Source organism: Mandrillus leucophaeus, unplaced genomic scaffold (genome assembly GCF_000951045.1).
Source record: "Mandrillus leucophaeus isolate KB7577 unplaced genomic scaffold, Mleu.le_1.0 Scaffold480, whole genome shotgun sequence".
NCBI classification, from domain to species: domain Eukaryota; kingdom Metazoa; phylum Chordata; class Mammalia; order Primates; family Cercopithecidae; genus Mandrillus; species Mandrillus leucophaeus.
The window spans coordinates 1,514,076-1,520,194 of record NW_012105143.1 but is presented as its reverse complement, the minus strand read 5'-3'; the positions used below and the strand labels follow the sequence as shown (position 1 = coordinate 1,520,194).

General features: G+C 36.1%; 1 pseudogene; it reads right to left on the bottom strand.

Moving 5' to 3' along the window:
• LOC105550400 overlaps positions 1 to 6,119 on the bottom strand; it is a 56,624-nt pseudogene that overhangs the window by 46,175 nt on the left and 4,330 nt on the right.

The window sequence follows — 6,119 nt, the reverse complement described above, 5'->3', positions numbered from 1 at the left end:
CAATGTTTTCTTATAGTAGTTTCATAGTTTGAGGTGTTAGATTTAAGTCTTTAATCAATTTGATTTTTGTACATGGAGAGAGAGAGGGGTCTAGTTTCATTTTTCTCCATGTGAATATTTAGTTTTCCCAGTACCATTTATGGAAGAGACGATCATTTCCCCAGTGTATGTTCTTGGCATCTTTGTCAAAAATGAATTCACTGTAGGTTGTGGAGATTTCTTTCTAAGTTCTCTACCCTGTTTGACTTATCTAATGTCTGTTTTCATGCCTGTGCCATGCTCTTTTGGTTACCATAACGCTACATAACACATTTAGAAATAAAATATCTAAAACTACAACTACTTAGGGGGATGAAAGATTTCTATAAGAAAAACTATGAAACACGGCTCAAAAACAAAAACAAACAAACAAACAAAAAACAGAGGTGATTCAAAAAACTGGAAACACATTCCATGCTCAAGGATAGGAAGGATCGATATCATTAAAATAGCCATTCTGCCCAAAGCAATTTATGGATTCAGTGCTATTCCTCTTAAAACTACCATTGAGGTTGTTCACAGAGTTAGAAAAAAAACTATTTTAAAATTCATATGAAACCAAAAAAGAGCCTGAATAGCCAAGGCAATCCTAAGCAAAAAGAACAAAGCTGGAGGCATTATGCTACCTGACACCAAACCATACTAAAGGGTGACAGTAACCAAAACAGCATGGTACTGATACAAAAACAGACACAAAGACCAATGGAACAGAATAGAGAACCCAGAAAAAACGTGACACACCTACAACCATCTGATCTTCTACAAATCTGACAAAAACCAGCAATGGAGATTCCCTGTTCAGTAAATGGTGCTGGGATAGCTGGCTAGCTGTATGCAGAAGATTGAAACTGGACCCCTTTCTTACACCATATACAAAAATTAACTCAAGATGGATAAAGACTTAAATGTAAACCCCAAAACTATTTTTAAAAACCTGAAAGATGACCTAGGCAATACCATCCAGGACATAGGCACGGGCAAAGATTTCATGACGAAGACATGAAAAACAACTGCAAAAATTGACGAATGGGATCTAATTAAACTAAAGAGCTTCTGTACAGCCTAGGCATGGTGGCTTACACCTGTAATCCCAGCACTTTAGGAGGCTGAAGTTGGTGGATTGCATGAGCCCAGGATTCTGAGATCAACCTGGGCAACATGGAGAAATCCCATCTCTACCAAAAATATAATACATAAATTAGCTGGGCATGGTGGCAACACGCTTGTAGTCCCAGCTGCTTAGAAGGCTGAGGTGGGAGAATCACCTGAGCCCAAACACGGAGGTTGCAGTGAGTCGAGATAGTTCCACTGCACTCCAGCCTGGGCCACAGATACCCTGCCAAAAAAAAAAAAACCTAAAAAAAAAGAAAAAAAAAAGAAAAAATCTTCTGCACAGCAAAAGAAACTATCAACAGAATAAACAGACAACCTACAGAATGAGAGAAAATATTTGCAAACTATGCATCTGACAAAAGTCTAACTTCCAGCATCTATAAAGCACTTAAAACAAATATAAAGGGTAAAAACAATCCCATTAAAAAGTGGGCAAAGGATATGAACAGCCATTTTAACTGGAGAGAGAATATCTCACTGTAGTTTTGATTTGCATTTCTCTGATGATCAATGATGTTGAGCACCTTTTCATATACCTGTTTGCCATTTGTGTGTCTTGTTATGGGAAATGTCTATTCAAATGTTTTGTCCATTTCTTAACTGGATTATTAGATTTTTCCTATAGAGTTGTTTCTGCTCCTTATATATTCTGCTTACTAATCCCTTGTCAGATACAGAGTTTGTAAATATTTTCTTCCATTCTGTGAATTGTCTCTTCACTTTGTTCTCTTTGCTGTGCAGAAGCTTTTTAACTTGATGTGATCCTATTTGTCCATGTTTGCTCTGGTGCCTGTGCTTGTAAGGTATTACCAAATAAATCTTTGCTCAGACCAATGTCCTGGAAATTTTTCCCAATGTGTTCTTGCAGTATTAAATAGCTTTACAGTTTGAGACCTTAGATTTAAGTATTTAACCCATTTTGATTATTTGATGTTTACATATGGTGAGAGAGAGAGAGGATCTAGTTTCATTCTTTTGCATACAAATATACAGTTTTTCCAGCACCATTTATTGAAGAGACTCATTTACCCAGCGTATGTTCTTGGACTTTGTCAAAAATGAGTTGACTGTACATGTGTGGGTTTGTTTCTGAGTTTTCTGTTAGACTTATCAAATGTCTGTTTTTATGACTGTACCATGGCTTTTGGTTACTGTAACTCTGTAGTATGATTTGAAGTCAGGTAACACGATTCCTTCTGTTCTGTTCTTTCTGCTTAGGATAGATTTGGCAATTCTAGGTCTTTTGTGGTTCCATATAAATTTTAGCATTGTTTTTTCTATTTGTGTGAAGAATGTCATGGGTATTTTGATAGAGTTTACATTGAACATGTAGATTTCTTTGGGTAGTAAGAAAATTTTAAAAATACTGATTCTTCCAATCCATGAGCTTGGAATGTCTTTCCATTTTTGGTGTCTTTTTAAATTTCTTTTATAAGTGTTTTATTGTCTTCATTATAGAGATCTTTTACTTTTTTGGTTCATTCCTAGATATTTATAATTCACTGTTGTAAATGGAATTACTTTTTTTTTCCTTTTCACATTGTTTACTGTTGGCATATAGACAAGACATGGTACTTATTTTTGTATGTTAAACTTTTTTTTTTTTTAGATGGCGTTTCACTCTGTCACCCAGGCTGGAGTGCAGTAGTGTGACCTTGGCTCACTGCAGCCTCTGCCACCCAGGTTCAAGCGATTCTCCTGCCTTAGCCTCCCGAGTAGCTGGGATTATAGGCGCCTGCCACTGTGCCTGGCTAATTTTTGTATTTTTAGTAGAGACAGGGTTTCACCATCTGGGCGAGGCTGCTCTTGAACTCCTGACCTCGTGATCCACCCACCTTGGCCTCCCAAAGTGCTGGGATTACAGGCATGAGCCACTGCACCCAGCCTGTATGTTAAATTTTACCCTGCAACTCTATTGGTTTTGCTCATCCATTCTAATAGTTTTTTTGGTGGAGTCTTCAGGTTTTTCCAAATATAAGATTATATCATCAGCAAACAAGGATAACTTGACTTTTTCCTTTCCAATTTAGATGATGTTTATTTCTTTCTCTTGACTGACTGCTATAGCTAGGACTTCCAGTACTACATTAAGTAACAGTGGTGAAGGTAGGTATCCTTGTCATCTTCTAGACCTTAGAGAAAAGGCTTTCAGCTTTTCCCCATTCAGCATAATAGCTGTGGGTCTGCTGCATATGGCTTTTATTATGCTGAACTATGTTCCTTCTATACTCAGGTTTTAAATGTTTTTTAGCTTTTTTTTTTTTTTTTGGTGACGGAGTTTTGTTCTTATTGCCCAGGCTGGAATGCAATGGCGTGATCTCGGCTCACCACAACCTCCACCTCCTGGGTTCAAGTGATTCTCCTGCCTCAGCCTCCCAAGTAGCTGGGATTACAGGCATGCGCCACCATGCCCGACTAATTTTGTATTTTTAGTAGAGATGGGGTTTCTCCATGTTGGTCAGCTGGTTTCGAACTCCAGGCCTCAGGTGATCTGCCTGCCTTGGCCTCCCAAAGTGCTGGGATTACAGGCATGAGCCACCGCACCCGGCCTTTTGATGGTTTTTATCATGAATAAATGTTGAATTAATCAAATGTTTTTCAGCATCCGTTGAAATATGTGGTATTAGTCTGTTATTCTGTTGATATGATGTATCACATGGATTGATTTTTATGTTGAGTCATCCTTGCATCCCAAGGATAAACACCACTAAGAATAATCTTTTAAATGCATTATTGAAATTGATTGGTTTGGTAGTATTTTGCTGAGGATTTCTGCTCATTATTCATCAGAGATACTGGTCTATAGTTTTTTGGCTTTTTTTTTTTTCTGTGTCTTTGTCTGGTTTGGTATTGAGATAAGACTGGCCTCATAGAATGAGTTTCAAAGTATCCCTTCCTCTTTTAATTTTCAGAATAATTTGAGTAGCACTGATAATAGTTCTTTAATTATTTGTTCAAATTCAGCAGTGAAGCCATCAGGTGCCAAGCTTTTCTTTGCTGGGAGACTTCTTATTATGTCTTTAATTTCATTACTTGTTATCAGTCTGGGTTTTGAATTTCTTCATAGTTCAGTCTTGGCAGTGGTATGCATCTAGAAATTTGCCCATTTCTTCTAGATTTTCCAATTTACTGGTATGTATTTGTTCTTAGTAGTTTTGAATCTCTGTGGTATCAGTTGTAATGTCTCCCTTTTCATCTCTGGTTTTATTTGGATCTTCTCTTTTTTCTTAGCTGAGATACACATTTGTTAACTTGCATAACTTTAAAAAAAACCAGTTTTTTGTTCCATTGATCTTTTCCATTGTTTTCTTCATTTCAATTTCATTTATTTGAGCTCTGATCTTTATTATTTCTATTATTTCACTAATTTTGGGTTTGGCTTGCTTTTGCTCTTCTAGTTCTTTAGGATGCATCATTAAGTTGTTCATTTGCAGTTTCTTTTCTTTTTTGAGGTAGAAAAACTTATTTTCTACATACAAACTCTTTGTATTGCCTTTGCTGTATCCCACAGGTTTTGGTATGTTGTGTTTCCACTATCATGGTTTCAAGAAATTCTTCAATATCCTTCTTAATTTCTTCATTGACCCACTGGTCATTCAGAAACTTATTGTTCAATTTCCACATATTTGTATAGTTTCCAAAATTCCTTGTGTTATTGATTTATAGTTCTATTACACTGTGGTCAGAGAAGATAGATACTTGATGACATTTTAGTATTTTGAATGTTTAAAGACAGATTTTGTGACCTAACATATGGTCTATCCTTGAGAATGATCAATATGCTGAGGAAAAAAAATGTGTATTCTGCAGCTCTTCATATGTTGTAGAAGAAGAGGAAAGGGATGATTGGGGGTGGATACAGCTGAGGAAGCTCAAAGGTACAGAATAGCTAGAAAGGAAAACCAGGCCAAACTCAACTAACACTACAGAAGGAACACATAAATCATCCTTAGTCAGAGGGGAATTCTTCCGGAAATATCTATTTCATCCAATTGTTGTATAGTGTGGATTAAGTCTGATGTTTCTTTGTTGATTTTCTTTCTGGAAGACCTGTCCAATGCTGAAAGTGATGTGCTGAAGTCCCCAGCAATTAATGTATTGGGGCCTAGCTCTCTCTTTACCTCTAATAAATTTTGCTTTATGTATCTTAGTGTGCCCAGGTTGAGTGCAAATATATTGAAAATTGTTATAGTCTCTTCCTAAATGGACCCCTTTATCACTATGTAGTGATCTTCTTTGTCTCTTTCTTAAAGTTTCTGTCTTGAAATCTATTTTACCTGATATAAGTATAGTGACTTCTGCTCTTTTTTATTTTTCTATTAACAAGGCATATCTTCTTCCATCCCTTCATTTTCAGTCTATGTGTGTCTTTATAGGGGAAGTGTGTTTCTTGTAGGCAACGGATCACTGGGTCTTGTTTATTTTCATCCATTTAGCAAGTCTATGTCTTTGGATTGCAGAGTTTAGTCATTTACATTCAACATTATTATTGATAAGTGATGACTTATTCCTGCCATTTTGTTATTCCTTTTTTGGTTGTTCTGTGGTCTTCTCTCCCTTGTTTCTTCCTTCCTGCCTTCCTTTTAGTTAAGATGATTTTCTCTAGTGATATGATGTAGTTTCTTTTAATTTTTTACATATCCATTGTATGTTTTTTGGTTTGCAGTTGGTATGAGGCTTGCACATACTATCTATGCAGATAACACTATTAGCATAAATGTGCAACCAAATAAGCAAGTAATCAAAAAACAAATAAAACCCCCATGCCTTGTCTTCAGCCCCCACTTTTTAACTTTTTGTTGTTTCTATTTATATCTTATTGTACTATGTCTTAAAAAGTTGTTGTAGTTGTCATTTTTGATTGGTTCATCATTTAGTCTTTCTACTTAGGATAAGAGTGGTTTATGAAACACAATTACAGTGTTATAACATTTTGTTTTTCCATGTACTTACTATTACCAATGAGT